Genomic DNA, 26,078 nt, shown 5'->3' with positions numbered 1-26,078 from the left:
AACCATTAAGTTAGTAAAAGGAAAGTTAAATATATAGTTTTTATTTATTTTAAATAGTTTTGTAAAACTAAAAAAAATTTGTAAAACTAATTTAAAAATGTTTTACAGTTTATATTTTTTGTTGAAAGTTTAAAATTAAAATCAATTAAAAACTAACATGACTTGAGTAGATTACAGAAAACTACAAAAAAATTAAAAAATGCACCATGTAAATGTGGTAGCGTTTCCCTCTACGAAGAACTTTGAGATCCAACGATAATGTAATCCCTGCATTATCCAATTTTACAAATCATTGACTCCAAAAAGCGATCTTGAGGTTCCGCAGAATGGTCAGCTAATCGGATTTCCCAATGTAATTTTTGCCTGGTGCGATTGTTGTTCGGTTTGTTCGCCGGCTTCCTCTTCGGTTAAGCTTACACTTTGTCGCTATTTTGTAGTTCTTAACGCCTTCGGGCAACAGTAGCGCAAATAGCAACAATAATAATAGCATTAACATCGGCATTAGCATTAGGCCCGCGCTTGTCATGGGCAGAGAATCTCACAGGCTTTTATAGAAATACACGAAAAAAAAATATTATGTCAAATATTTCTCTAGAAAGTTAAATTTAAAGTTTTCTAAAAGATGTATTATTAATGCTACAATTTTAATAGTTAACTTAAGTTTAAGACGTTTGGTAAATATCGAATACATCTTCAAAATAGTTTTTCTTAGTGCAGCGACTTAGTCAGAGGGACAAGTGTAATGGACACGCTCGGTTCCCATCCACATCACGATGAACTTGAAGTTTCGCACTCGCTTGATTGAGTTGTTCTTCTTCTTGCACTCTGGTCAGCTGGCGTGGCTCAGCAGATCGGCCTAGCTGTACTTTATATATAACGATTCGACCATGGGAACTGGCCGCTCTTCATCATCTTCCTCATCATCCGCGCCATTGCCGGCAAATGTGACAGACAGCATCCATTACCCTAACGATAATTGGCCAGGGTATACGATTCCCAGATCTCCACTTGGAGTCCAAGAAACAACGGATTATATCTGCCAATATATTGTTGAATACTCCTCCATATTATAGTTTAATTATAATATCTTTGGATTGTGTTAAAGAATTTTGACTTACTACTTTTTGACATAATTTTATACACCATATATTGTTTGTTAATTCTCATATATGTTGTTTGAAATGTTATTGTTTTACTTATTGCTATTAATTAAGTAACGAGATAATACTAAGTTTTTTATTCTGACCCTGAACATAAATATAAAATTATACTTTTTTTTCTGGATCTGCACATTAAATATGTAAAACTGTAGGATATATGCTCGTGCTTTACTTTTTCGTTTCTCATTTTTGGCCTGCACTGTGACAGTGACGTAATCCCAGCGGCAATCACAACAAAAAAAGCAAGTACAGTATTGAGCACTGGGGGATTATTGTTGTTGTTGTTGTTGGTTTGTTTTTGTTAAGTTTCTTATTCGACTACTACTTGTTCTTTTTCACATACCTATTCTGAGCTTTGCTTTTTCTATTTTTTTTTTTTGTGTGAGTTTGTATGTTTTGTTAACTCGGAGACTCGGACAAATGACTTCCGTTGTGGCTGGCTACGCTCGCTCTCATCATAAACCAAAGAGTCCGAGGAGTCACACTGCGTATGCGCAATAAAAATAAACATATACTGATCTTGTTGTATATAAATTGATATCAGCTTTGGGTGTGCATAATGCATTCCCATCATCTTTCGATGGTGCACCTGTTCTGTCACCTTTTCTGGTCTTGCAGTAAAGATAAACCCTAGAATGATTTTCTAAGTACTAGTAGGAAAGACGATTTTCTTTCCTAGCTCTCAGGTTTTGTTAAATTTTATGACACTAGCGGGTTCCTAATGTCACTTTGATTGGTTCTTTAAAAATCTTTCTTTTTTTAAGCTATATCTTTTATTGATTTATGTAGATTCGGCTTTGGGATGTGTGGATGTGTGTGAAAAGTTTTGATTTCGGTTTAAATTTTTTGTCTTCCCAAGCTGTCGTCGCGTCTCATTAGACTGTGATTTAAGCTCCACTCAGCACTTTAAACTATAAAACTCAAATATAATAATGGAGCGACTTAAAGACGTTTCGTTTGTTGATGATTTTCATTCAAAAGTTTTCACTTCCTAGAGGAGAAAATACGAGTGAATGGATAAAGCTTATTTGATTGATTTCCGCCAATTGACGACAAAACGGAAAACATGTGTGAGAAAATAAAAAAAAAAGGTTTTGTATGCATTTGGAAAGATTTGTACAACCTAAGAGGTTGTTATCCTAAATAGAAGAGAAGCTTATATGCCTAAATATTTTTTTTATTTCTTGAATTATATTTTGTTGGTAATTTTTGTATGCGTTGGTTTCGTTACTGCTTTGCATATTTTAAAAAATATTGTCGAAAATAATTTTGTTACATTTTTAATATCAAACAAATACGCTACATAAATCAATTTGCATTGTTCATTGTTCATTAAGAAGTTCATGAATCCATTAATATCTAAGCTATTAATTGTTATCTATTAAAGTCAATGCTGATGATGTAAGGGAATAAAGAGGGACAGGGAAGACTTCACGGTTTTGAATTTGATAAACAAACCAAGATAAGTTGCAGTAGTCATTAAAAAAGAGAGAAGTATGATGGACGGCAATAAATGTTCCGAAGAAATCGACCCTATCAATTAATAAGCTGAATTTTTGAACAAGTTGAGGATGGAGGAGTACACAGTAGAAAGATTTTAGTAATATTAATGAACTAACTAATTAGATAAATATCTATTACAAATTTTGATAATTCTAGCTCATTTTTTAATAGTTCTTATTTCTTCATTTTGAAAAGATTTCTGTAATTTCCTTTTTGAAAAGACAAATTATATTTGTTTGCTATCTTTTTGCTATTAAATAGTGCAAGTTAAAAGATATTTTACTGTTTTTTCCTCCTTGTTCACATACATTTTTCGTGGGTGGGGATGGGGTGGTGGTTGGCAGATCCCTAGGGTTTTCTTTCGCCAACAAGTGTGCTCCGTGAGTCCGAGTTTCTGATAAGACTGTGGATGGTCAATGCATCGCTGGCTGTTCGTTGCCCGGTATGGTTGGCTTATTGCTGTTCTGATTGTTGTATAATTCTCTTTATACAGTCCAGCGGCCTGTCCATCAAACGGCACCGTCACCGGCAATTAGATGAATTGCTACCATTGCAGAAAGTGGTCAAACTCAGAGTCTCTCAGACTTAGACTCAAACTGAAACGCGAGTGTGGAATCAGTATTATTGCTTTGGCTTACATAAAAGGCCATAAATTAGTCACTTAACCGCTCCAACTGATGCGGCTGCTGCTCCTGTTTGATATAAGTATGGCCAGAAATGGCATATGGCCGAATGCCAATACAGTTCTTCTATTCTGGCCAACTATTCTGGCCAATCTAGCAATTCTTTAACAATTCAACAATCTATCACTGCCACTCAAAATGATTTCTATCCTTTTTGTTGCCTCTAATGATCTCTCTAGCGCGTTTGCTCTAATTGACTGACAGTCGCGGCCGCACAGGGGGAAAAAGAGGGATGGCAATAGAGTGTTAGAAAGAGATCGCCATTGGGAGGCAGAGTGAGAGGGAGCGATCTTTGGATCGTTTGCAATTTCTGCAACAATTAGTCCAAAGATCGTTTTGGGCTTCGCCAGCAATTAGTTCGTTATGTTCGGCCCGCCTCCTCCCACTCTCTCTATAAAGAGCTAGCGATGAGTGCGTGAGTTAATCGATTAATCGGGGGTCCAATAAGTTTGGGTAACCGAAGAATTACACATAACAGTAAATAATAAATTTGGCAATTCATTTTTCAAAATCTATTAATATTTTGTATATTAACGAAATTGATTTTTCACAGCTTACAATATTTTTAATACCGATTGATTTGGGATTTTATTACTTTGATCCATTTTTGTTGATGACCTCCATCCAATTTAATACCCGTTAAGTAAAGAAAGCATTGTAGAATTTTTTTTTTTTGTTTTACTATTAAAAAGTTACAATAGGATTTAATATACAGAAATAGAAAACTAGTTTCTTAAAATAGAATTTAAAAAGATACATTTTTAGACAGAAAAATGCAAAACGGTAATCTCAAAAGATTAATTAATCATGATATAAAGCGTATTTTTGCCTCCGAAACAACAGCGAATTCAAAGTTTTAAGTTAAGCTTAAATGTAAAATCGTCTAAGAAGAGAGAGTGTGTTATTTTTAACACCTCTTCGCTTTTTTGTTTTCCATTCCATACTGTTTTATTCCAAATGAGTATATGATTTACTTTCTTGATTTATTTATAGACGATTACTTCAACGCGTAACACTGCTCTATTTATAGCGTTCCTCTTTTGCGAAAAAAAGAGAGAGAACTGCGATTAGTGGTGAGGATTTGTATGCATTCCTAAACGTATTTATAAATATACCCATATAATTTTGAACATTTTATTTTTCGTGCAAATTATTGTTATTTTGATGTCTGCATTCATTCACAAAAATCGCTTTAGAGCCCCGCAACAAATGATTAAGTTGAAAGATTTTTTGGCGGTTTTTTTATACCCTTGCAGAGGGTATTATAATTTTGGTCAGAAGTTTGTAACGCAGTGAAGGAGACGTTTCCGACCCCATAAAGTATATATATTCTTGATCAGGATCAATAGGGGAGTCGATATAGCCATGTCCGTCTGTCCGTCTGTCCGTCTGTCCGTCTGTCCGTCTGTTTCAATACCGTTTGCGAGCTCAGTTTAAAAGCTAGCGATCTGAAACTTTCACAATCGTCCTAAAACATGTGTACGCAGATCAAGTTTGAAAATCGCCCCGATCGGACGTCTATATCCTATAGCTCCCATAGGAACAATTGGATATATCTTGCAAGAATTTATGATATTTCGCGCAGTGTAAAAGCTATTGACATTAATCTTTACAAATCGTATTTTTTTATGCATACCTTGATCAGGGTAAAAGCGCGTGGCGATCGGACGTCTATATCCTATAGCTCCCATAGGAACAATAGGGTAAAATCGGTTAAAATTTAATGATTTTTAGGATATTTCGCGCAGTGTAAAAGCTATTGACATAAATCTTTCCAAATCTTATTTTTTTATGCGTACCTTGATCAGGGTAAAAGCGCGTGACGATCGGACGTCTATATCCTATAGCTCCCATAGGAACAATAGGGTAAAATCGGTCCAAATTTGATGTTTTTCAGAATATTTCGCGATGTGTAAAAGCTATTGCTGTACATTTTTTCAAATCGTATTTTTTTATGCATTCATTCATCAAGGTAAAAGCGCGTGCTGATCGGACGTCTATATCCTATAGCTCCCATAGGAACAATACGGTGAAATCGGTCAAAATTTCATGTTTTTTAGAATATTTCGCGCAGTGTATAAGCTATTGACACACATTTTTCCAAGTCTTATTTATTTACGCATACCTTGATCAGCGTAAAAGCGCTTGCCGATTGGACGTCTATATCGTATAGCTTCCGTAGGAAAAATTGTTAAAGGCTGCGAAAATATCCCTTTTTCCCTATTTGTATATGACAATTTTGCAGTATAAAAGCTATTGGCATGAAACTATGCAATTTATCTAATTTATTTATGTACACCTTGCTCAGGGTAAAAGTTGCTGCCAATCAGACAAGTACATACTACATCCGCTATTTAAAAATTAAATTAATTACGTATAGCTAATCTTTTTATACCCTTGCAGAGGGTATTATAATTTTGGTCAGAAGTTTGTAACGCAGTGAAGGAGACGTTTCCGACCCCATAAAGTATATATATTCTTGATCAGGATCAATAGGGGAGTCGATATAGCCATGTCCGTCTGTCCGTCTGTCCGTCTGTCCGTCTGTTTCAATACCGTTTGCGAGCTCAGTTTAAAAGCTAGCGATCTGAAACTTTCACAATCGTCCTAAAACATATGTACGCAGATCAAGTTTGAAAATCGCCCCGATCGGACGTCTATATCCTATAGCTCCCATAGGAACAATTGGATATATCTTGCAAGAATTTATGATATTTCGCGCAGTGTAAAAGCTATTGACATTAATCTTTACAAATCGTATTTTTTTATGCATACCTTGATCAGGGTAAAAGCGCGTGGCGATCGGACGTCTATATCCTATAGCTCCCATAGGAACAATAGGGTAAAATCGGTTAAAATTTAATGATTTTTAGGATATTTCGCGCAGTTTAAAAGCTATTGACATAAATCTTTCCAAATCTTATTTTTTTATGCATACCTTGATCAGGGTAAAAGCGCGTGCCGATCGGACGTCTATATCCTATAGCTCCCATAGGAACAATAGGGTAAAATCGGTCCAAATTTGATGTTTTTCAGCATATTTCGCGCAGTGTAAAAGCTATTACCATAAATTTTTTCAAATCGTATTTTTTTAGGCATTCCTTCATCAAGGTAAAAGCTCGTGCTGATCGGACGTGTATATCCTATAGCTCCCATAGGAACAATAGGGTGAAATCGGTCAAAATTTGATGTTTTTTATTAAGAAGACTTCGGGCTTATTATTTTACACATTTGTTATTCTTTTCGCTACTTTTTCAATTTTAGCAATTGCGGCTAAGTCTGCAAGGGTATTAAAACTTCGGCTTGCCGAAGTTAGCTTCCGTCCTCGTTTTGGATCGATTTTAAGCAGCTTAAATGACTTGGGGATCGCCCCGAGCTGGCAGTTCAAATTATATTGATGAGCTACAACTCAAACATTTTGCTGACTAGTCTAAAACCGTAAAATAAACGCAGACATCAAAATATTTATGCATTTAACATTTGGTATCCCGAGAATCGTTCAACTTGTGTGTAAATTATTTGGAATTTTATTTGGTTTTGTTTTATGACAGAGCGAGTAGTCTGTGGAACACGTTTTAGAAATGCTTATCGGACAAGTGAATGACATCAGGAATATTTAAACACATCTAATCAAAAATTGTATCGCTTGAATCGGGTTCATTATGTTTATGACAGCATTTTATGTATATTTCGGTTTTCTTTATATTTAAATAATTTATTCTGGATCTATGAATATTTCTTCTTAAGCTAATCAAAATAAAAAATCAAAAAACTTTTCAAGAAAACAAATTCTTATTGAATGAAATTAAATTTTAATATTTAGATAAAAACAATTGTGATCGAGAAAATTGTTTTTCAAGGAAGATATTCTTGTAAAATAATTATTTTTATAATATTGTAATGCATTAAAAAATGGGTAGAAATGCATTTTAAGTGAAAAGAAATGCATTTAGAAATTATTGCAAATGCATTTATAAATATGTATTTTTATTAATTTATATTATTGATAAATTTTTTCGAAATTTATCAATTATCATGTTATAAAATAAAATGTTAATCAATTTAAACACATTTTGAAGCCCTTTAATGAGATTTGTTATTTTTGAATACAGTTTTATGTGCCAATTTAGTGTCCAATAACACAATTTGTGCAGTTTTGCTAAATTAAAAATGATAGCTCATTTTTGCAGTCCCTCTAACCGAATCTTCTCGCCCAGATTACTTTTTTTTTCTTGTCTTGCCTGCAGATTTTTGCAGTTCATTGGACTGAGTCAAAATCCAAGTCGCCAGTGTCTGCTGACTAAGTGAATGAGTCGCCGTTGTTGTTATTATTATTATTATTTTTGTTGTTGTTTCTGCGACCTCAGCAGCAACGCATCAGCAGCGAGAAGAAAGAAATGTGGCCCAACAGAGCAAGAAATAAAAATAAAATACAGGAAAAAAGACAAGACGAAAAACTTTACTTATAAGAGATAAATTAGCGCGATTTCCGAGATGCTTGGCTTGGCTCACACGCAACAAGCACAACAACAAGTCGAAAGTCATAATGACTAATGATTAAAATGTGGCCAGAAATTGTTTAACTCACTGATTAAAAAATAACCACAGTTGGCATCTATATATCACCAATGTGTGCGTATCAATTTAAACCCAACATTTATTTTAATTCCATTTTGATTGCGAAATTCCGCCTCAATTATAGCGTTAATCAAAATGTGAAGCATATTTTATGGCAAGCGTTAAACAGTTAACTAGCCAAAGTATGCAAATCATTTGATTGCAACTTAAATCGTTTGTTAATTAAATATTTGCCATTTCCTAGATTCAAGATTTTATCGGTGGAAAATATTTTCGACCTTAATTGGGTAGCATAGATGGATACAAATAACAAGGGGTATAAATATAATTGGAAAGGTGAAACATAAATGATGAGGTTCACACCATTGAAACTATTACCTATTTTATTATTATATCAATTATAATAGTTGGTTATAAATTATAAATTAATTACGGTAAGCCAGCAGCAGCCATTGCAGCTTAACATGCCCAGATAATAAGCTTAACGAAGTAAATATATTATATATCTTAGAATAACTCTATAAGTCATTTTCATTTACAGACTTTCAATCCGATTTCTGTGATTTGAATTCAAATTTGATTTGAGGTAGCCCTAATTGAGAATGAAACCTTCCTGAGGCCATTTCCGATGGCAATTTAAATACCGCCGAACTCTTTAGTATCTCGAGCGGCCATTAGCATCCAAAAGATTACTTTGCGCTGATCTCGTTAGATGATATTCAATTTTAATTTCAGTTTCGGTTCAGTTTCGGTTTCGTGCGGGACGTGAGGCACGCACAAAACGGCAACTCCAAGACAAATTGTAGGCTCAACTACATTTATTTTCCTCATTTTTGTGTTGTATTTTTTTTTTTGTTTGTAGTTGGGGCGGCTTAGAAAATAACGAAGCAAACGATTGTCTGTTGGCCGGCCTTTTTGGCCTTGGCCTTGACGTCGGTTATTGGCAGCCATAAACTAAAATTAAGCGAAACATTTTTGAACAAAAAATGCCACACATAGATAAAAAAAACACATCTCTGCAAATTGCGTAAAGAGTTTTTTAATTGCCCCCCACAGAAAAGCGTAGATCTCGAAATTAAACAATGACCAAAAATTCAGGCGGGCAAAACGAACAAAAAATATATAAAGTGTGAGACCCCCTTGTGCATATATGAATATAGATTTATAGACAGCCAAAATATTTTCCCCGGATGTACCTGTTGCTGCAGGAAATTCACACGTGAAATGTTTACCTAATGAACAAGAAAATGAACAAAAATCGAAAATCGAAATGTCAATGACAAAATTCAAAGGAAATAATTTCGGGGGCTAAGATACTTATCTAACGGTAACTTGTTGCTTTTTTTTTGTTTATTGAATTATTTTTCAAACTGTTTTTGGCCGAGTTACTCTAAGCTGATTTTATTTGATGATGATATTTGTATTTAAACATAAAGGAATTTAAAAAAAAACGGTATAGTTAAGTTGCTTAACAGTTAATACCGGCAATGTCAAGGTAATTATAACAATTAGATTGGCAAAACTTACAAGATTCCACAAATGATCAGAAAATAAAGTTGTGAGGGCAATGGACAAAGATGTCAGCAATTGATGATTTGTCATCGCCACATGATGAAATTAATAACTTCAAAAGATTGTAAAAAGAGTTTGTGAATTCAAAAGGGTTGGAAAAATTTGTAAATGAGAAAACGAAACAGTTCCTAGATTTTTGCCAAGTCAAAAATTGGTTAAATAAACAATAATTAGCAAAATAAAAATTAACTTCCCTTCCTTTTCCAGTTCTATGATTTGTACGATATACCCTGAGCCAAAGTAACCGCAATAAGAGATTATGATTTGTGCGACTTGAAATAGAAAACTTTGCCAGATGGTCGGCGGTTTAATTAGATGGTGTAAGCGTAAGCTTACATATAGGTCTTTCCATATGTACTGGATGTTATATAAACTACCGCACAACATGCGAAATTCTCACGCAACAGAGCAAGACGCAAAAAAAGAGGAAAATAGACAAATAATAAACGAGTTGAAAGAGCGCAGAGAAGCAGATATTCTGGCCAATAAATTTCAATGTCACTTACACTTGATTTATAAACCAACAGCGAATTGGATAAGGACGGGGCAAAGATGGGGGGATATCCAGAACTGTAAACAAAATAAAGAAAAAAAGTTAATCTAATTACTTCCTTATGATTTCAAGTGCATTTGAGCGTGCTGGAAACTTACTTGCTTCTTGACTTCTTCCCTTCTTCAAAGGAAAAAACTGTAATCAAAATATGAAAAAAAGTTTGAGCAAATCATTAAGCGTTAAATTAAAAATGCGAAATTACCACAACTATTTCATTAATTTGCAAAACATTTGACTACGTTTCTTAAAACTTATATTGTATATATAAAAAAAAAATAAGATTTATGATTTTTTTAAACAATAATTACATTTCTGCATATAAAAGTTTTTTAAAAAATAAATAAAATAATGTATTTGAAAAATTCTCCCAATCTCTTTATGATCCTTTAATGGGCTAGATTAAAGTGTTGTTCTTTCTTGATTTTTTTGTTCTGGTAACGATGCAGACAGCTACTAAAAAAAGTTGAACGTTGTAACATTTTAATGGTGCATCATTTTGTGGCCAAAAACGGAGTTCAGTTGTTGTTTTTGGGGCCTGAGGCCAATGAAAAGCACTTGTTGGTTCCTCTGATTCGGATTCAGATTTAGATGCCTCTCTGCCACAATGAGCTTTCATTGTAATAACAAAATAGGAAAAAAAAGCTTAACAATGGGCAAAGATTCTCGGTGTTGTTGCTGCTGTTGCCCCTGACTTTGTGGCATGATAATGATGTTGCTGCTGCAACAAAAAAAACAAAAAACAACAACAGAGCGATTCACACAAACTTCTTCAACACTTGAGGCAGCAACAACAATCATGACAAGCCAAGTGTTTGCCTTTGTTGTGATACTCTTGCAAAAGAGTTTTTAAATTTTGCTTAAGAATTGGTGACACTTCCCCCGACTCTATATGCTATTAATATTGGTCTTATAATAAACTTTAAAGAAATCATTATATCGTAAAGCTGATATTAAGTTTAAATTTGTCAGAATTTTCCTAAATTTAAATTTAATGTTAAATTTTAAATTAATAAATTGACCAACAAGTTTCTATGAAAACTGATAGGACATAAAACAGTCGACGTACCAAACTAATTTTTTCGGTTTTTATTTTTGTTGCAAATCACACAATAGACATGAGCCAACAACAACAAGTAAAGCAGTAGCGATGTTAGCTGCAAAAATCTATTTCCATTTCAATACAAAACAACAAAAATGTTGTATTTTGTTTTTATGTTTTTTGTGGCAATTTTTTTTTTTTTTTGATGCTGTGTTTCTCTTGTTCATTGTTTGTTCTTGTCACGCTGCTCTGCACAAACGGGAGGGAAAAAGGGGGTGGGACTAAAGGGGCGTGTCTTTGGGTGTTTGTTAGAATTCGCAATCATAGAATTGTGCTAAGTACACAAACACACAATGAATTTGAATTTGTTCTGGTCAGTTGATGTGTAATTTGGAATTTAAATTCTTTTGTGTGCTTCTTAAAAAACCTGACACTTTGTCTGCTTCTCTTTTTTTCTCACATACATACCATTTTCTAAGTTTAACTTCCTTTCTAACTATAGCTTCTTTAATCAAATATGCGAATTAAAAAATCTATAAAATTTGTTTCTTATTTCAAGTTTTTTAAAAATGATTTGGTTATTGTTTCTTTTAATAAGTAATTGTTTGATTTTTTATTTTGTCAATTTTAATACATACATACCATTTTCTAAGTTTAACTTCCTTTCTAACTATAGCTTCTTTAATCAAATATGCGAATTAAAAAATCTATAAAATTTGTTTCTTATTTCAAGTTTTTTAAAAATGATTTGGTTATTGTTTCTTTTAATAAGTAATTGTTTGATTTTTTATTTTGTCAATTTTAATTTCTCGATCATAACTTTTGTGTTTAAATAAGGCTTGTTCTTTTACCATGAAATCTGATCTCATAATAACATGCCTTAAATTGAGTAGTACGAATTTTCAAGTTCGTTGCCTAAGTCTTTCGTTTTCCTGCCAAAAAAAAAAAACAAAAGCCGAGCCAACAACAAACAATTCGGTTCACTTCAGTTCATTTCACTTCGTCGACTACAGTTAGCCAAGTTCGCCCCTTATGCCCGGTTTCTGACCAAGTACAAGTTCTAATGAAATTTGTCAATAAAAATTCGCAGAATTCCAACAAGCGAAGCGAAAAAAGAAATAAAATAAAAAACCAACAAAAGAACAACGAAAGCAGGAATCGTAAAAATAAAACGAGTCAACAAGCAAATACGTCTGTTGCTTTTATATGAATCAAATTTACTTTTTTACCGTTTTCAGCGAAAGGAGAAGATGGCAAATATATATATATATATGTGTACATATATACATATAAATATATATGTATAAGGTGGATATATTTGTATATATACATTAAAATTTGTTAAGTCAACACAAAGTAAACAAAAAATGTTGTTCAAAGCAAGACACGAAGATTGCGACACTGAGAAAATATAATGTTTTTAATTCTCATGAAGGGGCAGTGCTGTTTTATAAATATTATTTATATTTATATTCATTATTATTTATATTCTTGCAATATAAAGTTCGATGAGAAGTGCTCTTTATTATGATTACTTTTTGTGTTATTGCTTACGAATTGGAAGAATGTTATCAAACATTGTTTTCAGTGTAGAATTGATGTATAATATGTGTGTATATATGTACATAAGTGGAACAGTCGACAGTCCAGTGGAACTTCACTTCAGTCATTGTCATACCCAAAGAATTTTCTGATTTTTTCGGGATATATACAAGCACCTCAGATATACATATCTTGATAGGTATATGGTAAAACTGGTCAGACATGCCCAAATATGTGTGGGCGTGCTATATTTCTGGACCAGATGTTGGCCAGTCCCACGACAAGGTCGTCAGAGAAATTTGGGGAACAAAGCCTTAATTGTTAAATTCTTGTATGCTTAAAATAACGAAGTAACAAAAGAATTAATATTTTGAATTATTTGTTATAGTTACCAGAATTTAATAGTCTTAATTACACAATTGTTTTAATTATTTAGTTTTTAAAAATCTTTCTTTTCAGATGAACCTCTGGCCTTAATTAGGCTTGAATTTATAAAAATATTCCTCGAAAACAAACAAATTGCTACCTAATCTTGCGACATTCATCAGGAAATTCTTAAGTGATTACAATGCTGAAAATTGAACTTACGAGACTGATGTATAAAAGCCTAGCCTATATAACGAGTGCCTTAAATTAGATATGCACTTAATGCGATGAAAACATTAAAAATGCATCGCAGCCGAGTTGGCTGTCGAGTCAGCTCCCACGACATTGGGCTAGCGAAACATATATACTATATAGTTTAACTAGAGTGTGTTTGTGGGGAGAGAATACCCCACTCAGAAGGTGCCACACCGTCAGCAACCAAACCACCACAAAAAACAATTGCTCACCCACCGACGCCACCGCAATGAACTCATGGAATAATTATCCTATGAATGAGCAGTTTGCATGATCATTGCCAAAGCTTCCGCTTTTGTTTTTCTTCGTTTTTCTTTTTTTTTTTCTTTTGTTGTTGCTGATGTTTTTTTATATGTATAAAATTTTTTTCTTGTTGCCATAGTGCTTTGCAATTACCGCATGAAAATGTTGCATTTAAGAGGCATTTTCGAGGCATTTTCCTATGTCATAGACACGATCCCCGCGATCGCGAGAGTTACTCACAGAATATTCCAACTAATTCAGCGACTTTTTCCCATCAGTATATATGTATATATATGTGGCAGGCGTATATACCTATATAGTGAGGAGAATTTGCCTTTTATGAATTCCGCTCATGGTAAAAGAAGTACGACTAAGTGATGCGCATATAAATGTCGAGCACTCGACTCTGATCCACTCTGCAAGTCTGGTGTTCTGATGGTGTTCGGGTAACGAGTGGAACATTCCTCGTTCTGCAATAAAACTATGCAAAATTATGTGTAGCATTCGCTGCTAGAACTCTCCCATGATGTTAGGCCCCCGAAACTGCACAAATTTTAAAAGCCAAAGACCTGCGGCAGCGCCCAGTCGGCCACAAAATGATGAAATATCGCCAGACATTCCTTATGGCCATCTAAATATATTTATACAGGCGCGTGTATATATACCCAATTATTATGCCCAGATGCAACATGGTGCGGTTCAATATGTTGCATAGAAAGCAGCTGGAAAAAGTCAACGATAAATGAACCCTAGCTAATAATAAATGCCAAGCATAATCGAATATATCTTTTTTTTCGGTTCTGTGGAAAAGCTTGTATTTTGTTTATTTTATGACTCTTTCTTTGTAGGGCTAGTCAAAAATAAAAATATACATCCCAGATTCCTGTAAAATATTTTTTTTATTATTTTTATACCCTTGCAGAGGGTATTATAATTTCAGTCAAAAGTTTGCAACGCAGTGAAGGAGACATTTCCGACCCTATAAAGTATATATATTCTTGATCAGCATCACCAGAAGAGTCGATCTAGCCATGTCCGTCTGTCCGTCCGTCTGTCCGTCTGTCCGTCCGTTTCTACGCAAACTAGTCCCTCAGTTTTAAAGCTATCTGCTTGAAACTTTCCCAAAAGTTGTATTTCTATTGCAGGTAGTATATAAGTCGGAACGAGCCGGATCGGGCCACTATATCATATAGCTGCCATATAACTGAACGATCGGAAAAGCCATAACTTTGGTGTTTTTAAAGTTAGGAAGTTGGGATTTTCTATGGGTTTTATTTTTGGCTAATCAATCCGACCTACCAAATTTCATAAGGATCGGACGACTATATCCTATAGCCGCCATATAACTGATTGATCGGAAAAGCCATAACTTTGGTGTTTTTAAAGTTAGGAAGTTGGGATTTTCTATGGGTTTTATTGGCTAATCAATCCGACCTACCAAATTTCATAAGGATCGGCCGACTATATCTTATAGCTGCCATATAACTGAACGATTGGAAATGACATAACTTTGGTGTTTTTAAAGTTAGGAAGTTGGGACATTTTATGAGTATTAAGAATACATCATATGAATAATTTTGGACAATATAATTTATAAAATATTCTGCAAGGGTATATCAACTTCGGCTCCGCCCGAAGTTAGCTTTCCTTTCTTGTTATATAATTAATATACTTTTTTTTTTAAGTCTAAACTATTTATGAACATGTATCGCTATGGCATTAAGTTTTTTGGGGCTTAATAAATATATATTTTCCAGGTTTTTGAAGACAACATTTTTAAAAATTCATTATTTCTATAGTATGTAAGAATTACTTGAACTTTAATCCCCTTCAGTTAATTTGAGGAATAAACTGTCATATATCAGACCCAGATTTTAATTGGCTTCCTATGGTTTTTTTCCTCTCGTTTTGCATGCTTTTAATTTGTGGCTTACTTTTGCGGGGTTTTTGGTTTCCAAATGATTCAGTGGCTGCATTTCGCCACCCCCGCCCACTCTCCATTTCTCGATCTCCCAAAGGATGATCGAGGTTGGCCTTGTCTGGATTTTGGGACCGTTGTCAGATTCGACTCGCAATATGCATAAATTTTCGAAAAAGAATTGCTTCGATGCGCGAAGCGAGTGAACAAAGAAAAACGTTTGTCATATGATTAATGGGCAACACCCCCTCTTTGTTTTTTAAGCCTTTAAAATACTACCCATAATATTCTTTCCAGATGTTGTGGCATTGTAAAAGTGAAATAATTATAAAATATTTTGTACGCTTTAAAGACCTTGTGTTGCAACAAATGATGACTTACAGAAATACATTCAACCCTTCTTATGGCACTTTGATTTTAAATGATTATTATTTTGTTTATTAAATTCAATATCAGATTTTTCTACCTCATCCAACTATTAAACCGTAATTAAATAGGTTGGTTTCACAACTGTGACAAGGACTAAAAGTATTCTGCCTCGCAAACCAGCCGCAAAAGGGGGCGGCACCAAAATGGGCGTGTCCAACTTGTCTGCTCAATTGAACGTAATTAATTTGCGGTCACTGTGTGGCAGGAAAAAGAAATGCGAAAGAGGAAAAAATCATAATAATTTAACACAAAGTGCAAACAATTTGAAGCACAGTTGTGCAAAAGTGGGCTAATGTAGCAAATGGTAGGGTTTTTTATTGCATTTATTTTGTATTTCATAAAAATTTATTACAAATTTGGCAATGAGTTTGAGTAAGATTCTGCATGCTTTTTGTATATATGTATATCTACATGTAAATATATATACATGTAATATTATATTAAATATATATATTATAATGTTATATTTTTTCCCCCTGTGCACTGTTAATATTTTTGGAGTGGCTTTTGTCGCATGGGCGTTGTCACAATTTGTCGAAAGTCGGTTCAACGAATCTCCTGGCCGGGCGCTTTAGCCTGACCTTGAAATGATTGTTTCCCTCTCCCTCTCGCTTGCTCCCCTGTCCCCGTCCCGCTCTCTCCCTATCGCAGTGGCAGCTGTTCCTGACTTTCATTTGTCAGACCGTTTTCAATTTGTATTTGCCGCAATTTACTTTATTTGGCTTACGTGTGGTTTGTTAACAACAAAAACAACAGCAAATGCCAAAAACCAAAAGCGCTGCAGTTTGGCATCGTCTTCGTCATCGTCGTCAACGTCATCCACTCGATCCTCATCCCATTCCCGATCCCTGAACCTCAATCCCAATCCAAACTTATCATCCTCAAGCTGGTTGGCAATGTGTTCGTCTTTAAGTTCATAACAGCGCCTAATACTCTTTCCTTAAGATTTATATATAAAATATCTCTGAACGAAATAAACTGGTGTATAGAATATTGAAACTGCTTAAAAATATACATAAATATTATTAATTAAAATATATATTTATACAAATTAAATTTATATTCCTTATTAATACTTCTCTTTTTTTTTATATAACATATATTTTACTTATATGTAAATCAGCCAATTAAATGGCTAGAAAGAGTAACAATCATAACTTTTAATACTAATAAAATATTATTTATCTACGTTATTTCAAATAATAAATTTATGTTGTTGTATGTATATAACATTTTAAAGTACCTTTACAGGTGATAACTTATATTAACAAAAGAACATTTTTATAAAATTTATTATTAAAACATTCTATAATTAATAAGGCAAACTTTACATTTGATTTTATTAAATTAAAATAAATACCTTTGTTTTTTAAAGGATATTTAAAACGTCGTCTTCCAAAAACCCAACATCAACCCCATGGAAATATCCTCTTTACTTTCAACTCACAAAGTGCCTGAAAAAAATCCGCAAAAAAGGAAGAATAATGGCCAAAAATGTTCTGCGTTTTAATTTGAAAGCCGCGCACACACAAAAATTGTAACAATCAGCGCCGCACAAAAAAAAAATGCCGAATAAAATAAAGTGCAGAAAAAAGCAGAGCAAAGTGCAGAAATAATGCCGAAAGAGGAGGAAAATGTGCGGACAACAATTTGTGGCGAGCGCACAGCTGCCTGCCTCCAGTTGCTCTCATGTTGCACCTTGCAACTGCAGCAAACCACTGCGGTGGTGCAGTGGTGCGGTAAAGCGGTGGTGCGGGCAAACAACGCCCCACAAACAATCACTTACAAGCTGCTAAATTGCATAATCACCCAAAAAGGAATCAACGGCGGCAAGGAGTTGAAAATGTGGTGCACTGCAAGAAAATCGTCCTGAAATGCAGGATCGATTTGATTGTCTATATCATTTTTTACTCAAAATAAGGTAATATATGATATGATAACGAAAGTGTCATTTCCTCAAACAAAAATATGAAATAATTTGAACAGGAATTTTACTAGAAGTATTTTAAATCCTTAGTTTTTAATTTCGCCAAAAAATGTAGGACCATAAGAGATACAATTAAGTTGTACAAATTAGGGTTAAATTAGGCTATAATTTGACAATATTTTTGCTAGTGTAAAAGAGGAGTCTCCCAATGTCTTGGGTTGGCTGCATTTGCTGGAATAATTGTTGCCATTATTTGCTCAAGGAATGACACACACAAACACGCGCAGATGCAGATGCAGGAGCAGCTGCTCCGATTACCCACAGATAAGATATCATAAAGCTCCGGAACCCCCCTTTGATATCCCCCTTTTGGGGCCAGAATTTGCACTGATTATCTCAGAGGCGCACTTGAGCGCAATTTGCAAAGCAAACAAAGGCCAAAAGGAGTCAGAATCTCTTGGTTGGATTTTTGTTTCTTTTTTATTACTTTCTGCTGCATGCTGCCACAAATGAAATGCAATCAAAATGCCGCCGCATCTCACTCCCTCCCTCTCTTTCTTGTTATCTTCTGCCGTCTCTTTCGCTCGCCGATCAGTGCTTTTGTTTTGCGGCTGCTCTTTAATTTATTTACACTGGCCAAAACGCCACACCCCATTAATATTAGCTGTGGCCGTAAGTGCATCTGTGCACCCTGGAAACTTGTCTTCGAAATTGTGAGTATGTTGGTCACCTCGATAATAAAATATGAGTTAAAATTTAAATTTAAAAATACCTACTTAAAATTTTTGAGATAATATAATAATTTGATCAATTATAATTTAAATCAATATTAAAAATAGTTTTTTTTCAGAATTCCACAGTTAAGTTATTTGTAAAAAAAACCCAACTATAATTATTTACAAGTCCTACTTGACTAATTTTCCATGTACACCTAACAGTTTAGGAGGGCTTTTTTAGGTTTTTATAACTTTATATGTCTGGGTGATACCTCCCAAATAAAAGATATCAAACCCGTCGAGTTGCTTTTGCCCCATTGCAGCTGTTGCAGGTCCACATTAGGGCGAAAGCCTTTTATTAAATTTATGTTTGATCAACTTGCGGAGTAAAATCATTTTGTGAGATTTTTTCGTTGTTTTATATCTTTTTTTGTATCCCATTAGGTTTTGTGTTTGTTATATTCTGGCCAAATGGCATGAAAGCGAAAATTTGATTGCAGACTCCGAAACAGATTGCAGGCACTAAAAGGCAGCTGGTTGAGATTGTGGGTAGGGGGACTGCAGATGGGGCTTGCAGTCTTCTGGCCATATTCACGATACTCTAACGGTGCCGCGCAGCCAAAGTTAAACTATAAAATCATTTAAAATGCATAAAAACTAATTTCGCTGATTAATTGCCGACTTGTGCGCTGATGCTGCTGTCGCTCTTGGCTTTTGATGGAACTGGTGTGTATGATCGTCGATCACCGATCACCGATCCCCAGCCTTCTGATCCGATTCTTCCCCCTCCAAAGTCATTGATTTTATTTTCTCCTATTTAATATCCTCAGTCTGGTGGCAGTCCATAAATTGCCCGAACATATTGGCTCTGGGGCTATGTTCAATATATTATAAGCTTTGTGACAAAGCGGTTTTGGTTTTAGCTGGGGAAATTTCTTTTAATGGTTAATCAGTTCAAACAGAATTAGCTATTAATATTTCATTAGTTGCCATTGTGTAAACATGAAAATCTATTGTATATTTTCAATAGTTATTCGTTTTTAGTAAAATTATAATATTTTCCAATTATTTGTATTTTTATTAGATACCTAACAGCCTAAACATTTTTTAAACTTAATAATTTACTTGCTAAACTGATGGATTAAAAAACTTCGATTTGTGAATTTGTTTACAGGTCACCCAAACCAATACATATTTATTTACTTCTAAAAATATTTACTTCATTAAATATTCTTCAATATCAACGAACTTCTTATATTACAAATAATTATTCATATTTGTTGTTGTATAATTTTTGAATTTTTGTGAATGTTATTGTAGGGTATCTCATTTACGCCAATGAATTGTTTCAGTTTTTTGCGCTATCTCAGGTTGCGGTATCATCAGCTCCTCCAGATCTGGTTGCCTCATACATATGTAATGCAAATCGAGTTGATTGAAAATTAATGTAAACACGGATGGGACACTCTACTTTGTTGTCGCTACTGGCGCAAACGTTTGATTTTCCATTAAAAAAGAAACACCAAATGGGGAGGGAAGGGATCGCTGTTGAATTTTTCAGTAGCCACTTGATTTTTAAATATCAAACTCTGTTAAACGGTGATGAGACAAATACGCTTTTAAATACTTTCGATGTCTTGAATGTGTTGATAACACCTTCCAAAAAAGTCGGCGCTTTGTCCATCCATATTAACCCATCACGAAAAACAAAGAAAAGCTACTAACAAACTAACGGCTATTCTTTAGTCTGCCTGTATTAATTTCCCATTTTCATTTTTCTTTAGGCCTAATGAGTTTAAAACGTTTTCTTCGGAGCGGTGTAACTTCGGGACAAGCGAAACGCGTTTAGATATTTCAATGGAATAATGGATTAAATTAATATTTATAAATACAGCTGCGATAAGGTTTGGGCTAAAATAATTAGATTGACATGATGCCATAGCCAATTAATTCATTTTGAAACTATTAAATTTTCAAAGTTGAGGTTGCAAAGCAAAACCATCAATTTTGGTGGTGTAAACAAAATTTTTTTTTTTTTGTTTTAAGCTATTTATTTAGAGAAACAACATGAAATTAACAGAATATTAAATTGTAACAAATATAAGAGAGAACAGCAAAATAAACTAAAAAACAATCTATTGTGTTTGCATAAATCCTAAAAACGAATATTTTGAAACCAAAGTAAAACTGCGTTTCTCCAGGGTGTGAGTAGACTTGTATTATCTTGATTTGCATTAGCATAATACTATGCCTCTATCGCCTTTTTGTGTAATTAAAGTATCATTCACACCGTGTGTTCGCACAATCTAACGGTGTTTTGCCAAAATAATAATAATGAAAAAATAAAAACAAACCAACCAAAAAGGAAAAACTCAACGCAGAACAACAATGCAAAAACAAGTTGTCGTTCGTTGCTTCCGCTGAGCTCGGCCAACTGGAAGCCGAATAAGCAAAGACTCCTCTTCAATGAGTCAACATTAGCCAAAAAAAAAACTGGAAAAAAATGGAAAAACAAACCACTCTTTAACCCTTTACTAGTGGTTCTTCTCGTACTAGTATTTTGGAGTACTTCCACTTTTCTAACGACACTTGCACAAAACAGAAGGACTAAATAAAAAACCCTTTATATTGTTAAACAATTCTTTGTTAATGAGATTATATTAATAAAATCTGATTAAATTTTGAATTATTGCTAATACTTAACATTTTTTTTTAGAAAGGGGTCTGAAAATAGTTTTTTTATTCACATTTTTTGTATGTAATTGGTAGTTAAATGTAGTTTCAAATAGGTTTGACTTAGCAATTTTATTTTAAAATCTATAGACATCCAAAATATATATATTTTTTTAATTTGATTTAAATAATAACAATTTTCAAAGAAAAAAATGATACAGAAAATTAATTTAAATATGTATACACTCTTTCTCTATGTATTTCTTTCTTCAGTTCCCCTATGGCCATCAGCACTCTGCGCTGCTCATTCGCTCCGTCGACCTGTCCACGGTTGACAATTCTTTTAGTCTTTGACCTTTTGGGGGGCAAAATTGTGTGCCCCCCTCCCCCTTTTTCTATCTTTCCATCCAGACCTCTCTTTTCCTCTCGCACGTTGAGTGCCTGGGACAATTAACATGAACTTTTAGCTTTGCTTAATTACTCGACGTTGACGTTGTCGTTGTTCTAAAAAAGACGCAAAAAAAAGAAAAAAAAATATACAAACAAACCAAAGAGCCGAAAAAAATTCCAACAAAAAACTTGAGGTTAATTACATTTTGAAGAGCACAACAAAAACAAATTGAAATGTTGGCTGCTTCTTTTTTATATACATATATATTTATACCCTTGCAGAGGGTATTATAATTTTGGTCAAAAGTGTGCAACGCAGTGAAGGAGACATCTCCGACCCTATAAAGTATATATATTCTTGATCAGGATCACCTCCTGAGTTGATATAGCCATGTCCGTCTGTCCGTCTGTCTGTTTCTACGCAAACTAGTCTCTCAGTTTTAAAGCTATCGGATTGAAACTTTGCACACACCCTTCTTTCCTTTGCACGCAGTATATATGTCGGAACGGGATCGGCCGACTATATCCTATAGCTGCCATATAACTGAACGATAGGAAATGCCATAACTTTGGTGTTTGTAAAGTTAGGAAGTTAGGATTTTCTATGGGTTTTATTTTTGGCCAATCAATCAGAGCTACCGAATTTCATAAGGATCGGCCGACTAAATCCTACAGCTGCCATATAACTGAACAATCGGAAATTCCATAACTTTTGTGTTTTTAAAGTTAGGAAGCTGGGGTTTTTATGAGTATTAAGAATGCATCATATGAATAATTTTGAAGAATATAATTTACAGAATTTTCTGCAAGGGTATTTCAACTTCGGCTCCACCCGAAGTTAGCTTTCCTTTCTTGTTTTGTTTGTTAATGGCACAGACATAAGTCGGCAACAATGCAAGAAGTAAGAAATCAGTGTGACAATTATGTAAATGGCCGCACTTGGAGTTGTGTGAACTTCTTTTAGTGTTTGTATGATTTTTTTCTGTTGCTAAAAGCTTTGGTTAAGTGAATTTGTTGATGTTGTTGTTGTTGAAGGTCACACGAAAACAAGTCGATGGAGAAGTTACCGTTAAGTGTTTCGGGTCGAATGCATCAAGTTTGTGTCGTAAGTCATTCGTTTGCCAGCAGGGCGATTAGCAATGGCTGACAGAAAACAAGGCCTTTTTATACCCTTGCAGAGGGTATTATAATTTCAGTCAAAAGTTTGCAACGCAGTGAAGGAGACATTTCCGACCCTATAAAGTATATATATTCTTGATCAGGATCACCTCCTGAGTTGATATAGCCATGTCCGTCTGTCCGTCTGTCCGTCCGTCCGTTTCTACGCAAACTAGTCTCTCAGTTTTAAAGCTATCTGCTTGAAACTTTCCCAAAAGTTGTCTTTCTATTGCAGGTAGTATATAAGTCGGAACGAGCCGGATCGGGCCACTATATCATATAGCTGCCATATAACTGAACGATCGGAAATGCCATATCTTTGGTGTTTTTAAAGTTAGGAAGTTGGGATTTTCTATGGGTTTTATTTTTGGCTAAAAAATCCGACCTGCCAAATTTCATAACGATCGGACGACTATATCCTATAGCTGCCATATAACTGATTGATCGGAAATGCCATAACATTGGTGTTTGTAAGGTTAGGAAGTTGGGATTTTCTATGGGTTTTATTTTTGGCCAATCAATCCGACCCACCAAATTTCATAAGGATCGGCCGACTATATCCTATAGCTGCCATATAACTGATTGATCGGAAATGCCATAACTTTGGTGTTTGTAAAGTTAGAAAGTTGGGATTTTCTATGGGTTTTATATTTGGCCAATCAATCCGACTCACCAAATTTCATAAGGATCGGCCGACTATATCCTATAGCTGCCATATAACTGATTGATCGGAAATGCCATAACTTTGGTGTTTGTTAAGTTAGGAAGTTGGGATTTTTTATGAGTATTAAGAATGCATCATATGAATAATTTTGAAGAATATAATTTACAGAATATTCTGCAAGGGTATTTCAACTTCGGCTCCGCCCGAAGTTAGCTTTCCTTTCTTGTTTCTACTTGGATTCATTTATTGTGATTAAATGTAATCCCTATATAAATACAAAATATTTTGATCTAAATATATTTGATCAAATTTAAAGAACATAAGAATATGAAATTTAGACTTTTGGTTTACTTTAGGATATACTTTTAATGGGATCAGTTGAATTAAAGTATATATTTTAAACATCTTTATCAATAACAAATAAATTGGTTAAATGATTCTAAGAAGCTCTTATTGAAGGCATAAATCAGCGACTTCCCCTGCCTTCAATGGCGTATTGAAATGACCCTCACCCAAATAGCAAACCACTCAGCCCTGGGGCACGCAAACTATAATTAAAAATATATATTATATAAAGCAAAAACTACAAAAAATTTAAGCTAAAGTTGAGAAGCAGTTGAGAGAGTAAGCCTATACATATTTTGAAGATGTATATGTGTAGCCTGAGAAGCACGACAATTTCGCATAAAATAATTCAGCTAAGGAGGATGAGGAAGAAAAAGATGAGCGATCCAACGACTTCAATATGAAGTTAATGCGCTCATAGGAATATCACACAAAAAGTATAGATATAAAAAAGCGACTTTGTGGGAATAACAGCAAACGTCGTAAGCTACAAGAACTTGAAAGGCGGAAGAACGACGGAAGCAGGCGACAAAAAATGAATAAATATCTATACACTCAGAAAATGTGAACCAAAAATAAAATCTACTTGTTGATATTTAAAAGCAATATATTTATTGATTTTACAAATAATTTTTATATGAATATATATAATATGACCATAAATATATTCCTCTAGTTTTATTTAATGATTCTATATATTTTGCTAAAATAAAAATTTATTGTTCTTACAAAATATGATACTAATAGTATTGAGCCCATAAGAACTAATGTCTCACTAACTTTTTTTTCCCAGTGCATACGGTAAGCCCCGAACAACAGTAGGCAGTAATAAAGAAGAACAAACAAGCAGCTCAGGAATTATGAACTCTACCGACTTGGGCGGGCCCATCCAAAAGCAATAAAGAGCCTCTCAATCGAACTTCCGAACTTTCGACAACTTTTGGTCTTTTTGTTGTTTGTCGTTTTGTCAAATTTTTTCATTGACTAAAAACTACAAATTATGTGCATGCCAAGGAGGCTTAAAGACCCATCTTTATGGGGCCAACAAATCAGCAACTAAACGATCGAACCGGATAAGAAAGAGATCGCATCGGGTAACCCACACACCTGAAAGTTCTCTTCGGATGCGTAGGATAAAAATCGATCGGAATGGAAATGCATTTTTGTCAACATTTTGTTGTCTTGGCTTGAATAAAGGATTTTCGGAATCAGACCAAAGAACATTATTGGTCTTAAAGAGATCAGCATAATTTGTTGTCGGCTTGCTGTTTGTGCTTATACGTGGGGGCAACTTCCTGTGGGCAGTAAAAAAATTGTTGAACTATTGATTAAGTTCTCCAAAAGTTTGATTCCCTAGAGAATTTCCTAGAAGTTCAATGGATATGGAGAGAAAAATATTAATGTTAAACCTAAGCTTGTATAAATGAGCGCCAAAATCATAAAACCTATTTGTAAAATGAGAAGAATATATAAGTTTTCATTGGGATTAATTTTGAATTTATTGGAAGTTGTTGGAAATCAAGTTGTGGATCCAAATAGTTGCAAGTCTAAGTTATTTTGTAAATCAAAACAGGATACATTCCTAAAGTATTTAGTCATGCATTTGATTATTATTTATATGCATTATAGGAAATGGCCAAGTTGAACAAATCAGGCAATATTTCTGTGGCCAATTCGAGCACCAAAAAGTCTTGCAAATGAAATCGCCACCACCCAAAGGCTATAAACCGATTCAACAGGAAAATAGTTCACATAATTCCATTTTATGGATCAAGCAACAGACGTGCGGAGAGATCGTGTCTGGGGATTTCAGCAAAGGATGTTTAGCATTGGTAAATGTGCGTTTATAAATTTAAAAACCTATAATAAAGTCATTTGCTGTGGTCGGCCACTTGGCCAGCAGCAATGCGGTCGAAAAAATGGCCAGGCGAGTGAGACTTTTGGCCAAGATCGTTACGCATGCGTCGAAAGAGAGGTAGAAGGAAGCACCACGACCAGAACAGACAGCAAAGTGAGCAAAACAGACACGGACACAGAAAACAGAAAACAGTCGACAGGCGACAAGTGCCGGGCAACAACAAATGGCCGTGGAAAATAGTTACTGAGGCGAAGTCTACTCCCAAGTCGACTAGCTTGATGTTCTTTAGACTGAGATCGGGATCTTAAGTACAAATAAATTTCAAATTCATGAGATGTGAAAATATTTTATTGTACATCATTTATTTATTTATGAACTCCGACAATATCTGAGCAGGAACTTTAAGATTTGGCCAGAAATAAGGTTTGAAAGGCGTAATGTCTAAACATTTATGATAGAAACCTTTTTAAAATATACACTTTTTAATAAATACGTTTTACGGTTTG

At 34.3% G+C, this 26,078-nt stretch overlaps 1 long non-coding RNA gene across 3 annotated transcripts in view; it reads left to right on the top strand.

The window, feature by feature from the left end:
* LOC108039380 overlaps positions 1 to 24,543 on the top strand; it is a 52,784-nt gene extending 28,241 nt beyond the window's left edge. The window contains exons 2-3 of one of the 3 annotated variants that reach the window (XR_001769013.2): positions 17,217 to 17,762; positions 24,508 to 24,543. This is a non-coding gene — a long non-coding RNA (uncharacterized LOC108039380). Of the gene's footprint in view, positions 1 to 17,216; positions 17,763 to 20,268; positions 20,497 to 24,507 lie in introns of those variants that run through there. The other 2 variants (XR_001769014.2, XR_001769012.2) reach the window with 2 other exon arrangements.
* The last annotated feature ends 1,535 nt before the right edge of the window (positions 24,544 to 26,078 follow it).

Source organism: Drosophila rhopaloa, unplaced genomic scaffold, assembly GCF_018152115.1.
Source record: "Drosophila rhopaloa isolate 14029-0021.01 unplaced genomic scaffold, ASM1815211v1 contig_3, whole genome shotgun sequence".
Taxonomy (NCBI): Eukaryota; Metazoa; Arthropoda; class Insecta; order Diptera; family Drosophilidae; genus Drosophila; species Drosophila rhopaloa.
This window is presented reverse-complemented; position numbering and strand designations above follow the sequence as displayed.